Consider the following 16,490-nt stretch of genomic DNA (forward strand, 5'->3'; position numbering starts at 1 on the left):
ATGTTTGTACAGTGATCTCCCCACTGTGCTATTGTGTTGTGACAGAACCTACCGGTCAACATTCACAGCCATTAGCTGATCAGCTGCTGGTTTTCCAGCATGCTTGTTTGACAGACTGTGCCGGATATGGACCTGTACACATGGCTGAATGTTGGCCGGTTTCTACTGTACCAAATTAATTTGGCCGATATTCGGCCCATATATACAGGGCTTTAAAGTATATATAAAGGATAAATATTCTTTTTAATTTTGAATAGAGTAAGAGAAGGGTTAAAAGTGCTGTCAGTATTTTATTAGCCATCTGGGTCATATTAAGAAAATTTCCCTTCTCTTCTTGTCCTGTAGACTCAACAGGAAGTGAGAGGATATCATTTCAATATGAGAGAAATCCCATGCTAGACAAGAAACAAGTAACGCCATTGGAAGATTTCCTTTTGCTTCTTCTTCTGGTCACAACTCAAAATTTTGGATCTAAGTTCACTTTTTTTCCTAGTGACATTGGTGATGAGGACAGTTAAGCTGGTTATACACTAGTAACATTTAAAATGTTTCCTTTTAAAAATGTTCATTTGTTTTTCTATTAATTAATGGTGTCACATTGACATTCAGTTGCAGCCAAAGTCATGAGAACACTGGAATGAGCATAATGGAAAATTTTTTCTAACAAATTTCTAACAGTGCATGTGGTTTTTCATTCAATAAAGTCCATCCATTCCAAAATCGAATGTTAAAAGCAACTAAAGTTTGAAGCACTTTCAAACAGCATTTGTGAAGCCGTCAAATGTACTCAAAATTTGAGTATGAACTTTCATATGAATGTTTGTACGAATGTTCATTTAGAAATTTACAAGTGTATGACCAGCTTTAGAAACTAAATCTCCCTAATGGGGATAGAGACATTAATGGAAACCTGACAGTGGTTCGATCCCCTCACCACTGTATCCAAATTAAAAAAAAAAAAAAGGTTTGCCTTCAGTAAAACTTCAATACTGTTTTAGTGTTCTGCATTTAGTGTCAACATGATGTTAAAGATTTGATTATTGACCATTATTGTCAGACTTTGAACTGCTGATGTATTCTTATATACGTTTACAATTATAACACCTTCTTTGTATAGTTTTCATGAATGTGGTATATTCGGCAGTGTGATGGCCCAACAGTTACCTATAACAAACTTAGGTTCTATCTATCTAGCCGGCAAATATGCCTGCACAATCGTGAGATAGCTTCTCTTTAGCTGGCGGGGATTGTAGCCGTATTAGTGCATTTGCGACAGAAACAATTGAGTACTGTCCGTGATACTTTTTGGACTTTGAAGAAGGGGACATACCCCAAAAGCTTGTCCTCAAAATTGTATGTTAGTGCAAATAAAAAAAGTATCACGGACAGTACTCAATTGTTTCTTTAGCTGGCGCTAATACAAACAGTTTAGTGTGCTATGTATTGAACTACAGCGTGCCTACTGGGTTTTTATGATTGTATTTCATATACATATGTACACATTCTCCCTCTAATGGCTATGGGGGAGATTTGCTAAATCAGGAGTGTGCAAAATCTGGTAGATAGAAACCAATAAGCTTCCAGGTTTTACTGGCAAAATCTTAGAAGCTGATTGGCTACCATGCACAGCTGCACCAGATTCTGAGTGCTCCTGTTTTAGTAAATCTCCACCTATGTGTATTCAGAATGTCTGCTGCTGAGATATAAATAGAAATATTGAGAAGATTGATTGGCAAGAGTAAGAAGTGACATAAAATGCAATCACCATAGACTACTGCCAAGCAGGAAGCATATACTGCATATTTAATGAGCATAAATGGCTGCCTCCGTGCACAGAATAAACTTACATTTCACTAAAAATGTTGTAAGAGTAAAAGGTTTGATGAAGCAGACAAAGATAAAACTGTTTCTTTAAATCTTAGAGCACTAAACTTGCTTTAAATTTCTTTTAAATGGTATTTTGTTGTGAAACTTCAAGACAGCTAATTGATAACACACGCGGTACTTGTACAATACAAAAAAAAATATTTTATTAATGCTAGTCTTCTTTGCCTAGACTGAACCACTTGTTTCCAGGATCCAGATGTGTCACTTGTTTCATAACAGCAGGTTCATGATAGAATTCTTTTGTTCTGATTGTCAGCTTGTGTATAATCCTCGCTAAAGTAGTTTTAATGTTTTTCGGGCCTCAGTTCAGAGGAACATTCAGTAAGTAAGCAAACACATTTCATGGATTATTTTACTTTCAGTTGAAACAATTGACTTGCCAAGTCATCCTTTCTCAAATTCAATTTAACTGTACGTACAGGAAAGCTAATCATAACAATAAAGCCGAATTACATTCTAACCAGGTGCACTATATTGCTTTCCATGCGTGCTTTTGAGAGTATAGTTGTTTGGCTGAGTTAAGATTTGTTTCTTTGCTAGGATTCAATTGAACATTTTCAGGCTTCTGTGCATATTGCCACCTCATGCATACTTGAGCTGCTCTGTCTGACTTTGAGTAAAGGAAAAACTGAAGCAATGCTGAATACAGTGTTAATAACATTCTCCCCATTATACTGTTGTATAAAGCAGATGCAGTCCTACCTTTTGGTGGAATGAAGAGATTTCTAATTGTCCAATTCCTGTTTGTACTTGTGTGCATAGGTCATCACCAAGTCCACTTTCATTGGATCTGCCTATTTCCCAGCTGTGAGCATCAAGAGACCTAGCACGCTCTGATTTGCAAGCTCGAGTAAGAAATGTAGTTTTCCCTAAAAAAAATGTTTATATGATAGATTTGGATTTTTTTTTCTTTTTATACCGAGCTCACTTGAATTATATTCTGGCTACCGAATGATGGTGTGTCTTCTGATTCACTTCCAGGAGAAAATCATTTCTTTGTTTCCCAGCAGTAAGACTCTCTTTTTTGAGAAGTGGAAGGGGAATTGGATTTTCATTCATCTGATCCCATGTGTTAAATTAAGGAAGCCTATGACATTTATCTTGGCAGTGGCTTTATTCTGGGTTTGGATCAGCATGGCTTGGAAAATGCATTCCTTAGTGTTTCTAATTAATAAATCAAAATAATTTATATGTCCTGCAAAAATATGACAGTAAGGTTATTTTATCTTCCTCTGTTTATTAGTCTATTCCTTTTGTTTCTTTTCTCCTCCTGTTTAATTTTCCATTATAATTTGTATACTTCTTTTTAATGTTTTTTTGCCTCCAACACAAATAAAATAACATTTAGACCTAATTAAGTCTATTCTTGGTGTGTTTTTATCAGTACTCTTTTATAAGTAACTGATGAATGGCCAACTTTTGTTTAAATGTTTTTGGCTGTGAATATATATGAATTGTTGTAGGTGCATATTAGTTCATATTAAGAGATTTGGTTATGAAATACCAATCCTTAAATCATTGACAGTTTACAAAACACTTGCAACTACTTGTTAATGGATATCAAACTCTACAATGATATGTGTGAATATTAATCATCCCATCAATAATGGCCATCTCCTATTCTGTTGCTTGGATTCGAGTCTTACCTACATATATTATGTGCCATTATGTTGCAATTTGAGCGGTATTTCCAGCCAATCATTATATGTAATATAGGATACTATGACTTCAAATCATGTAGCCTAATGAACCCACAGTTTTATGAAAGTAGGCAGAGATCCACAGAACATGCATGAAGGTAAGCAGGAGGTTGCAATACACATATCAGAAGGCCGTATCACACATCTGGAGGTGAATAAGAAACTGCACCACATATCTGAGAGTGAGTAAAGAATAGCACTGCACATGTCAAGTGGTTAGTTCCTCCATGTACATGCTTTAGGATGGTTAGGACTCTGAGAGGCTAGTTCCTCATTAGGTCTGCCTTCCTTGTGAATAACAGCAGATGGCAATGGACCCATTCCATAACCATTTGCAGGCTGTGAAGAGGCTTTGAAATCCACTCACTGCCATCTGCTATAAATCACAAAGAGGGGGAGGACTTGATGATGAACTAGTCTCTGAGAATCCCTATCAGCCACCACCCACTGTCAATGTTCAGCCCCGCATTATACACCATATAATACACAACACAATAAAGTATTATTACAGTATTATTGAAGTGCATAAGTACTTAAAAGCTTATTATTAATTTATGATTTAAGTTTTTGGTTGTTATTATTATTAAAGCCCTACTCTTAGCTTTTGGCCTGTCTCTATACATCAACTTAGAATTGGTCTTAATTATTTTCAGTTTCATCTATGAACCATAATTTTTTTTTTATTTTATCACAGCCATAGCAGTACATCATGAAAGTATCACAATCAGATGTATAGTTAGAACCTTTAGGGCCCCAGTGCAAGAAACCATGAAAGGCCCCCCTAACCCCCAGTCAGGGCCTTTCTCTCTGAGCCCACGGCCCTTCCCACCGAGCCTTATGGCAGAATGCCAGGGCCCAGTTGCAAGTGCGACCTTTGCAACCCTGGTAGTTCTGTCACTGGTGTCAGTGTTTTTATTTTGATTTTTTTCATATATATTGTTTACCATTTTATTTATGTCTTTTTTAAATAATATTATTTTTTACAATTTCTTAAGGAGCCCATTGGTCGGTTTTGGTGAAATATCAGGGATCTAAACAGGATCTCAAATGTTTCATCTTTGAGATGGAGAAAGAAGAAGAAGGACAGGAATAGCTCTGTACAAAGTTTCCTGTTCATTCAGAAACTGCAGCATAGTAAACAGTTTACTGTGCTTCAGTGATGAATGAACAGATTCAGTGATTGGTACCGATAACTGACTGTCCATTCAGACAAGAAAGTGGCCAATAAAATGAAATATTTATCAGACCCTTCACCGCTCTACATCCTGACACATCCTCCGGCAGGAAAGGGGAGGGGGAACATGGCAGCGCTGCAGGGAGGAGGGGGGCCAGGAGAAAGCACAGGAGTTGGGGACAGCAGAAAGAAGCTGGATAGGATGGGCAGCAGTGGCGGCATATAAAGGAATCAATGCCCTCCATTTTCCACCTGTAGCCCCTGAATGCCTGCTGGAGGGGGAGGAGGAGAAGTGGGCATTCAGCGGCTGCAGGAGGAAAATGGAGGGCATTGGTTTCTCTATATGCTGCCCCCACCATCCCTTCTATCCAGGTGTACAGGGGAACAACACGGGCCCCCTGGAGCATGGGGCCAGGTTGCAATTGTGACCCCTGTAGTTATGCCCCTGGTCACAAATAAGAATTACAGTACATGAATCTGTCAGATGTATCTAAACTCTTACCAAAACTGTTACAAGGCTCCCATGAATTAGGTATATATAGATATTTTAATGAGACCATCCATCAGACAAGTGTTGCAAATATTTTATTGAATTCCTCCCTGTGTGTTTGCTTTAGTGGACTGGCAGGCTGCTGAGATTTTGTTGTAATGTTGTGTTGTTGTAATAGAAAAATAACAAAGATGGGTACACACAGTTTTTCAACCAGTGGGTTAAATGAAAAAACTGACTAATCCTCACATCAGCACAAGATATATTTTATTCTCTGCCAGCCAGAATAGACTGATCAGTATTTGCAGCCATTGTCTGCAAGCGTTGATCAAATGCTGGTTTTCCAGTAAGACTGTTCAACAGAAGCCAGTTGTTAAACCAGCTTCTGTTGAACAGACAACTGTACACACAGACTGAAAGACAGATGGTTCCTGTTGAACCTGCTGATTTTCAGCCCGTGTGTTCCAGGCTTAAGATTTCTGTCCCTTTGTTTTGAACTTTTATTACAAATTTCAAACAAACACAGGGTTCTTTAAGAAGAGAAAATCTGAATATATAAATAAATAGATAAAGTAGGTGCAACATTTGGACCATTCTGAACTTAGTGAAAGATGGAGGCCATTGCAGAGCCTATTGAATATTAGTTAAAGATGGGTATCAGGGACAAAGTATGATTTTTCATGTTTTAAATCAATACCTTTTAAAGTAGCGACGTGACCAGACATTTGATTGCACATGGACTGAAGATTTTTCTGTGAAGTTCAAATGCTTCTTCATTTCTTATGCAAGTCTGGAACAAATGTAGCAGGCATATGGAGAAACATAGAAGACAATTGCCTTGTATAAATATCTTAATTTCACAGCCAATTGACTGAGGAGTGCTGGTCTTAGCAAGACAAAAGGATAAGATAATACATGCTCTGGTGAATGTTAAAATGGTTTACTGTTGCTTATAATATTATTTAAAGAAAATAGTACCACTACCCATAAAGTAATACCTTATCACATGACTGCTTTGACAATGTTATGGACAAGGCAACATTTTTTAAACAAAGGCACAAACAATTGTTTTTGGACTAATAAAAATGTGCTTTATATACAGTAACTGAGCTTAAAAAGTGAAAAGAGATTATCCCCTTGTTCATTCAAATCAATATTTATGAGATGTGAAAAAAAAACTTTATATTTGAATGGAAGACCAGCTGGCATACTGGCCCCAGAGATTGAGGCACCATGCTATCTATCTATAATACAAAACTTTCAATATTTTTTTTTTTAGAATTCCACCTTCCAGTACAAAAAAAGTGGCTTTTGCTGCAGTATGCATCTTCAATGGAACTCCAAGGGGAGGGATCATTACACAGCCTGGGATCACAGCATTTCTAGACTGAATGCATCATTGAATGAACACTGCCCAGATAAGGAGGAAGAAAGGGTCTGCTGGGGAAGAAGAAGAGGGACACATGACATTACCAGACATGCCTGAAGACATGATGAAAAAAAAGTATTAATACGATGTTAAGAAAAAATAGATAGGGGAGCTTGGGATGGTATAGTATGTACTCTCCAGCACCTCAGGATATGCACAGCCAAAAAGGAAGCCAAGGGTACCAGGACAGCGACAACCAAAGGAAATGCTTCAGGGGTGCAGCCCTCCTCAGACGGGGAAATCAGCCACTGGATAGAGAGAAAACAGGTGGCGCACACACCTAGTGCATTATCCAAGGTTTATTGTAAGGAGTGAAAGAATAATAAAAACATACTCACAGACAAAGCATGTATCTAAAAAGCATAGAAAAATGACAATGGCCACAACGGCAGGCAAGGTGTTCTCACTGTCAGTGCGGTCAAATGGCTGGCGCGTTTCGGAGACGAATCCCTTTCCTCAGAGCTGATGACCAGCCTCTGGTGCAGATGTGTGATGAATGGAAAGTAGGAGCCTTGCTGTTGATGACTGTCAGGCATGGTAGGGTTGATAAAAGAGAGGGGAGCTAAAATTCCTCCTCAAAGAAACCAACCCATATCTATCCAATGTTTTACTTGGAAATTGATGGTACAGCCTTCATGTAAAACGTCATTGATATTTGTCTGTGAAGTTCCTCTTGTGCGCACCTGCCCTTTCTGCACATGCCTCTGATACTGCCTTTCTGGTGTTTGCCCACTCAGTGCTCAGGTATAATTGTCCAACTGCGGAAATGATTACTTCAAGGATGTTAGATCTTTCCAATCTTACCATCCTCTGAATGTTACTCATTTCTTTTGGGAAATTTTCAACACAAAGAAATAGCTGATGCTTGAAAAGACCTGAAAAATGCAGAAGAGAAAACATGGAGAAGGGAAAAATAAGAGTGAGTTATGCTTTTAAATGACATTGACCTCAAACAGTCTTCTCCGTGAAGTCTGACAGATCTGCCCTGTATAATATTTTTTTTTAAAAAGAAAAACAATCTGTATTCTGTAAATCACTGAGAATTGTCTTTAGAAACCAATACAAGCCCTTTTTATTGTTTGTTTGCAAATTGGTGCCTTTGATGGCTTTCTTAGAATGCTAGTTACCTGGTTGCGTCTTTCTCGAGTACTTAGAGTCACAGACATGGAATATGCATGTTCTAAATGGGTGTCAGAAAAGTGTCAAATTCTTTATCTTCTTACTTGTTTCAAGTCATCTAACATCCAAGAAACTAGCATTTTCAAAAGAAGGTCAACAAAGGCAGACCCAACCTTCTCTCAGGAAAGATCCCTTTTAACCACCAAAAGACCATGCATCCAACAAACACAAATTGTAGTCTTCAAAGTTCATCCAGCAGGGTGCAAATGAAACTTGAAACTAGTAGAGTAACACTAAGCAATATTAGCAACGTAGAACAAAGGAGAAAAATACCTTAGCCAAACCATGTGCTGTATGTTTTATCCTACAGTATTATATTGTTACAGTTGTTATGGGCACATACAAATTACAGTTTTATGAAGGCACCATTATTATTTGTATGGGTATGGCAACTTTGCTGAAAAAAAACTTTATTTGCATTGTATTCTTTTTCTTTTGTTTTTCTTTTTTTAACTTTATGTGACATGTCACATACAGTATTTACATTTTATTCCTGTCTAGCATTGCGCTGAAGTGGGATGACATGAGGTGCCATCTAATTCACTGGGCAAAGTGCAGCAAAACTTATGGTCCTGGCTGATTGGCGGGCCCAGGTTCAACAGGGGGATTGTTGAACCCTTGCAAATCCTGCTTCCACATGGGCATTTTTATTCAGGCTGTGGTTGCGTTCTAAAGAAAGGAAATTAGACAAATCTTTGCACACCTTTTTGTTTTTTTGTGCCTGGAATGTATTTAGCTGATTTTAACTGAAAGTTAAGTTGGGCTTTAAAGCTTTGTGCCCTGTTAAAATGCTGATAAATGCAGAATAAGAAAGCTGTATCCATGTTCCTGCTGTGATCATCTCACCAAATTCTGTACAAATTACTGACCAAGACTGTTTCTTGTCAAAAGACTGTGAACTAAAAGACCAACAATGTTACCTTAGATCTGTGGTTTTGAAACTATGGCTTGTGGCCCAAAGTTCTGTAGACATTCACATTTCTTTCCAACATATCTTTTTCAGCAGTCTGTGTATTTTCTCTTACTAATAATGACTGATTTTTGATGCACGTCTATCAGATTTTAAATATTGTTTATAAAACAATATCTGGCTACAAAGCTTAGAGAAATGTGTAGATATTCCTGTGATCCAACAGATTATTAATTCCAGAGCCATATTCTTTTGTAGGTTTTTGTGCCATTGCAGGAATTTAAAGAAAATAAAATCCCAGTTTTTTACGCATTTTGAAATGGTGTTAAAAATTAGTATGAAGCTATTTAAATGCATATCTCAAACCTAAAATTGATATTGTAGAAATATGAACAGATAGCCCGACCACCACACACCTCGCCTAGCCCAGATGGTTAGCAGGTAAAAGCAGCCCCAACTCGATTCATCCAAGCCATGTACCTTGGTAGCATGGCTTGAATGAATCGAGCTGAGGCTGCTTGTCCCTGCTAACCACTCACCATCTCTTCCTATTTCTACAGTGTGCTTTGGGTCTGGACAAACCTTTCCCTAGCCTGCACTCTCACTAGTCACCAGCATCCAATTCATTAGAAATATGGTGTAATTGTAGTAAGCTTTATTGTGTACAAGGCACTTGTAAATAATTAAAACCCAGGCTCTGGGCTCTGGGCTCTGCCCCCTTACCACAATTGCACCCTCAATCCCTGAAAGCATACTTATGTCATGATTTTTTGGTTATATACTTACCCTTGCAGATGTCTCTGGGATGGTCCTGATATGTAGGGACCTCTCCTGGTGATTGTCTTCAATGATGCTGATCTTCTCCTAATGGTGTTCCTCAATGATGCAGAGTATGGAGCTGAATTCTTTTTTTAACCTTCCTTTCATAAAAACAATTCTCAGAAGTGGGTTTTAGAGTATGTTACCAAGACCTTCCCATTGTTGTCTTTTTAATGCTATCAAAATGGAAGTCTACTTTGGGTGTTTTTGGAGAGTGGTTTTATTTGAAGGGTTCCTTCAGATTTGGGTTTCCTTGAAAGACACTCATCGGCCACTTTATTAGGTACACCTTGCTAGTACCGGGTTGGACCCCCTTTTGCCTTCAGAACTGCCTTAATTCTTCATGGCATAGATTCAAAATGGTGTTGGAAACATTTCTCAGAGATTTTGGTCCATATTGACAAGAGTTACTGTTGCCTGTCTATCATCTTGAACCAGTCTACCCATTCTCCTCTGACCTCAACAAGGCATTTTGGTCCACACAACTGCCGCTCGCTAGATATTTTCTCTTTTTCGGACCATTCTCTGTAAACCCTAGCAATGGTTGTGCGTGAAAATTCCAGTAGATCAGCAGTTTGCAAAATACTCAGACCAGCCCGTCTGGCACCAACAACCATGCCATGTTCAAAGTCATTTAAATCTCCTTTCTTCCGCATTCTGATGCTCAGTTGGAACTTCAACAAGTTGTCTTCACCTCGCCTAGATGCCTAAATGCATTGAGTTGCTGCCATGTGAGTGGCTAATTAGCAATTTGTGTTACCAAGCAAATGAACAGGTTTACCTATGAAAGTGGCTGGTGAGTGTAAATAATGACACTAAAAATGTTTTTTGTTTTTGGATAGAGTATTGGTGTTTTGTTTTGGTTAGTGTAAAAAACTCATCACAATCTGTGATAGATCTCAATGTGCATATAAATCCTGTGTGTGAAAAATTGTTACAGTTGGTATTAATCATCCATACACATAACAAACTGTGACAAATCACAAAGACCAAACAAAATCCACTAGGTAACTTGCGACTATACTGGTTTATGACAATAAAATGTGCTGTTCACAATGGGAGAATCTTTGTGTCCTGAGCAGATCCAACAGTGATCAACCTGCCATCAGAAAAGCTGTTTACCAGACTCTCATAATCCTCTGAAACTGAGTGGTCATAAACACTTGTGGGGTTATCTCCTAATGCCCAGGGTAGACTTCGCGCCTTATAGTATGCAACCATGCAACATCATTTTGTGACAAAACATATCTGGTGGAGCTTGACATGACATCATCTTTCAGAAAATGTGAGTGTGCACTTTAATATTTAATAAAGTGGTTTTAAAACTTAATACACTAAATTGAATGTTTCCTGTTGTACTCTTATTTGTTTGTGTAGAGCCATATCTAATTGTATCTTTATAATTAAGATGCAATTTCAAAGGGAGACAGCAAGCAGATTTCAGCAAGAAATATTACATTACAGTGTATTTTTTACAAGAAAGTAAAAGCAGTTTGGCTGAACAGAACCTAATCCTTTAAATAGGATTCAATTTCTGACGTGGGAGAGCAGACGGACTGTCTTTATTCTTAATGAGACAAATATACAAATATTGTGAATTTCTGCATTTCAGATGTAGACACCAGGAACTTTATAGTTAAGGAATCACTGGCCACATTATGTTGAAGAGTCTACAGCATAGTTACAAAAATACCCTGAATGAGCCAGTGCACTTAAATAGGCCCAACAGATTGAGGAAAAAAAGCAGATTTAGTATGCATCAAACCAAAAAAGTTACTAAAGGAGAAGCATATGCAGAACCATTAAGTATTGTGTTTTTTTCAATGGTGGGAAATGGTTCAGGTGTGAGGACAGCAGAAGGATTTGGTAATTGTGGCAGTGTGTGCTCATGAGGTCAGGAGATGGTAATGGCATTTGTCTCAGGCCTTTAGCAGAGAAAAGAAATGCTTGGATACAGTATAATAATGTTGTTGGGCCCAGAATTCAAACCAACATTTAGGCCTCATTTTCATGGGCATATGAACCTGTACACCTGTGCAGATGTAATTCTTCAGTACCCAGTACTGCCTGTAATTGCTCTGAACAAACTGGCAGAAATCAGCTACATGGACAACCTGCGCCTCCTAGATATATAAACACTGCTCTCTGCTTAGGTGTGCCTGATCCATGTGCCTTTGTGAATGAGTCCTTAATCAATAGCATCAAGGGCTTTTTAGTTTTCATTGACCCATGTCTGGTTCACTTTTACAAAGGTGAGCTGGTCAACTGTTTCCGAGGACCAGTAGACTCTTTTTTTCTGTAACAAACCTCCCCACTGCACTAAATGTAGGTTTAGAAAGCACACTGGCTTCAGGGACACCCAGCAGCTTCGCTGCATATTGGGGAAGCTCTGACCAGTGGTCCATCCTTGTTACCTAATAGTTAAGAGATCATCCATTCTCAGGGTCTCAATATCCATGTGGATTATGGATCCAAGTAGATAACAGAAGATATCCAATCAATAATGGTTCCTCTTCTTGATGTCACAAATCCTGGGGCCCTTTTGCAAGCACTATAGCATGAAGAGAAGCAGAGGAATCTAAGTCCTCAGGATATCTGAGGTCAATGTTGTCCTCAGTTATCTTCCCCAACCATGAGAAACTCCTTAAGTTTAGGAGGGTTGAAACCCACTTCTGAAAGCCTGCCCCACTCTTGTCAGTGTGGGAACTGCAACTGTCCAACTCTTTGTGCTCCTCCTGTGCCTGGCAAAACCTTTCAGGAATAGTATCAAGATAAAATGGGCTGTGAGACACCAGGAAGTTCTCATCTTCCATATGTTGATGTGCCTCTAATGCCTGGTCTATTACATCATGCAGTATGTGCCCCAGCAAGAATACTACAGGGTTAGTGTTGTTGATGCCCACGTTTTCATGGCTCACCATTTTAGTTCCTTTCATGTGGCAACACAGTACATGTGCTTTTTATGAGAAGCCACTGGTAAAATAAAACAGTTCCTCTAAGCCTGTCCTCATGCAATATTCGCATAAGTACTCTTTTAGTCCCACTGATGCATCTGCACCAGCTCATGAATTACCAAGGTCAAATTCCATTTGGTGGCTATATAGCATATCAGATGGTTTGTGACAGGTGCAATTGCTGCTGAATTTCACCCTATCAAACACTGGCTGGATATGACTGCCTGAAATGGCTATACACTCTTCTTTTCTACCTACCAAGATCTTATAATACTAGGGACTGCTGTACCACCAGGTTAAGGGAAAGGTGGATAGGGAGGAGCAGGAAGGAGGAGGATTGATGCCCTTTTGCTGCCAACTATTGACATCAAGGGACTGATCCCACTTTGCTCTGTGGTGAGCAGTCATGTATCTCTTCCTTCATGTGGTACCCAGCTGAACGATGGATTTAACCTGCTTGATATAATGCTGGCAGAGACTGCAAATTACTACAGTGCTGTCTGCAGAAAATTTGTAGAAAAAAGCCCACACACCTGGCAGAATTAGGTGTGGATGAGGAGGAAGAACAGGGTACTTTTGCAACTATAGATGACAATATCCTACTTATTGCCTGGGAGAAAGAGGAGGAGAAGGATGAATACTTGGTTAGCCACTCCACCACCTCCTCTGAGTGTTCTTGCTGTATAGCACACCCACTGCCAGAAAAGAAAGGCATGCATGCCCTGCCCTATGTAGGTGGTCCCCAAGAACCTCTTTGGCCTGTGGACAGAGAACATGCTCGCCCTCTAATATCTACATGTGAACAACACCTGCCTCTCCTTTTAGGTGTCCCAGACATGATGGTAATGGGTGATTCCCTTGTTTCATTAACAGCTATGGCAAGAGTTGGATGGGATATGTGGTGCTTTATTGCACTTGACACTGTGATGCTTTTGAGGATTAAACTGCACCACAATAATATGCAGTGCTGTGCTCCTAAGAAAGTGCAGATTTTCTGGTGTCACAAGCAATAATTGCTGCTGACCCTTTAAAAAAATATATTTTATTTTTAAGTGGGATACCCAATTGTCATATTTGGGTGTGCACCTGACACCCACGGATGAGGCCCTATACCAAGCCAATTACCCCTCTTTATTTTGCAAATGAAAGGCTTTACTGTCAACCTTGCAACAACACCAGATTTCTTGGTTTGGTTATCTCAACACCGTCAAAATGACCACTTTAGAGTCCTACCAATTAAAGTCCCAAAATTTGTTTTGTGCTCCTTCCAAAATTCTATATTAAAGTTCATATGGGGACCAATCTGACCCAGAATGCATAGGACAACTTTGTACTGACACAAACTCAATGGGGTCCGGTATTATCTCAATATTATGAAGCAGCACATAATGTCCTCTGATCTTCTGTGATCCCATAGCTTTATATTGTTTACTCTGGCTACCTTCTAATCTTAGGCCCCAACATCACATCCTTTTTTTAGCCTATTGCCCATGGAACTTATCTCTCCTCACCTACTGTTGTTAAATATAGTAAAGTGCCTCCTGTTTCCTCGAGGTATGGACTCACCAAGTAGATTTCATTAGTGGCTCCAGAAAGGGTTCACCAACATATTTTCATTACTAACCTTTCAGGAGCCCAAACTTTCTGCATACGTCCAAGAAACATACCTTACCTTCAATACGGAGTTGTATTAATAAATGCAATTACACCACTTCATCTCCTCCATGTTAAAAAAGACATCTTCTATCCCACTGTCCTAATGGCCTTTGAGAGTGAGTGTCATACCAACCCTCATACTACAGGTCTCATCTCCTTAATAATAACTACTATTCGTTCTTCTATTATAAGCCCTAAGACACACTATATGCTCTGATGGCAGGGGCAAACTTGGAAAAGCCCTACTTGAGGAGGATTGGGAGGAAATATGGTCAGAACAGTGAAAACCTTGTGTAACATGCTGGCTAGAAAAAAAATGTACAAGGTACTTTTCACATGGTATCTCACACCCTCCTGAATCACCAAATTAGTACTGCAATATTCGCCATTATGCTTCCGCGCTTGTGGACAGGAAAGTACAATGCTTCATATTTGGTGGACATGTCCAAAAGTATGTGGGCTTTGGATCTGAGTTTACACTTTAATCCATACAGTATTGGGCTGTAATTTGTGAAAGGACCCCATAGAAGCACTACTGAATAAACCGCCAGAGGGTGTCTCACATTTAACAGTGAAACTACTCACCTTTATGTTTACCACTACGAAGTAAATGATTGCCCATTCATGGAAGTCCACCATGCTAAGATTCTATGTGGTCCTGTCTTTCTGGTACAGTCACACTTACAACTTATAGCGGTAAGGTGGGATTCTGATGGTGGCCCTGATGAAAGGGAGGACTCGGATGGGGACATTGAAATATGGGGACTCTGATGAGGACCCTGATGAAGTGGGCACTCTGACTAGGACACTGATGTAAGGATGACTCTGATGGGGACCCTGATGTAAGGGAAACGTTGACTGGGATACTGATGTTAAGGGACAATAATGTAAGGGGCCTCTTATGGGGACACTGATGTTAAGTGGGATGTTAAGGGGGACTCTGATAGGGATACTGATGTAAGGTGGACTCAAATAGGGACTCTGGTATAATGGGAATCTGATTTTTTTTCAGTGTTGAATATTTGTAACATATGCAATGTGGCCCTCTTCATAGTTTTGACATCCCTGCCTTTGATGTACTGCAAGTACAGAAGGGTAGATTGTTTCTGTCAGTAGAAGAAAAACATCTGCAGGACAAAATATTAGGAGCAGAATCACAGACCTAAGACTCAGCTCATCTAACACTGTTCATTTGTTTTCAGAGAAAAACACACAGGCCAGTTCCCTAATGGCCCATCCAACAATTCCCCAGTGTCATCTGGGGTATACAATATATTACCTAATTTCCCCAGAGGTTTCTTTCATTTTTGTCTTTCTTCTTCATCAAGTTAGCTAGTCAACTAAATTCACTGAGGGAAAGGAAGCAACATTGCTCCACCCAATGAAAATTATGATAAACTTTCATTACATTTAGATGCTGTGTAAATGTAAGGAATCCTGTCCAGAGATAAATCTGCTACTTACAGAAAGCAAAGTACCAGCGGCTGCACTAAGAATAACAAATAAAACTCCAATGGCATTAGTAGGCAAAATGCAGTAACCCAAAGCAACCAATACAATTTTATTCATTTTCAAATCTGCTAAAGTTTTGGGTGCCATGTCAATACCTGCCAGTTTTCACTTATTCTAGTGTATTTATAGTTAAATAAGTACCCAGATGTATTAAAAGCACATAGTCCTAAATTAAATGTATGTATTGTAAAACACAGGAACTGGCTGAAAAAGGACCAGTCTTGTCTGGGTCTATATATTTAATGTTTTACTGTATGACTGGAGACTGTATTTCTTTCCAGCTTTTACTACATTTCCAATATCATGTGATATTTCTTCACACTCCTTTGCTGTGCCAGTCCATGATTCAGTTCAGTTGATGGATTAGAGGTGGAAACAAATTCTAAACTAGCTGAAACATGTCTAAGACTTCACTAATAAAAACTTCAACATCTGTTGGAGATCACACTTGTAAGTTCAGATATATTTCTGTTTTTCATTTACAACAAGAGCCTTTTCAGACTTCATTTTTTTGGTAAGTCTACAAGTGCTCTCTGTGTCATGCCAGTACTAGTGTAAAGACCTTCAGAGCAGATTCTGAGGCTGTTATGGATACACTATTAAAAAGAGATTGGTGTACTTTTCAGATAATTGCAGGCTGCAAATTCCACCAGAAAGATCAGCTCAACAATTCTACATGACATTGGATTACTATGGGGTTAGAGTACCCATTTCTCAACACTTGTACAAATTTGACCATATTCTCACCTCTGGATCAATGTGGGCTATGACATGAGCAAA

At 39.0% G+C, this 16,490-nt stretch overlaps 1 protein-coding gene across 1 annotated transcript in view; it reads right to left on the reverse strand.

The window, feature by feature from the left end:
- Positions 1-2,855, reverse strand: part of COL10A1 (collagen type X alpha 1 chain) — a 115,698-nt gene extending 112,843 nt beyond the window's left edge. The window contains exon 1 of the mRNA XM_089652143.1: positions 2,590-2,855. The gene's annotated coding sequence lies outside the window, so the exon portion shown is untranslated. The remainder of the gene's footprint in view (positions 1-2,589) is intronic.
- Positions 2,856-16,490: the final 13,635 nt, after the last annotated feature.

This window comes from Staurois parvus, unplaced genomic scaffold (assembly GCF_062004578.1).
Source record: "Staurois parvus isolate SC_StPar_1 unplaced genomic scaffold, SC_StPar_1.0 ptg000672l, whole genome shotgun sequence".
Lineage (NCBI taxonomy): Eukaryota > Metazoa > Chordata > Amphibia > Anura > Ranidae > Staurois > Staurois parvus.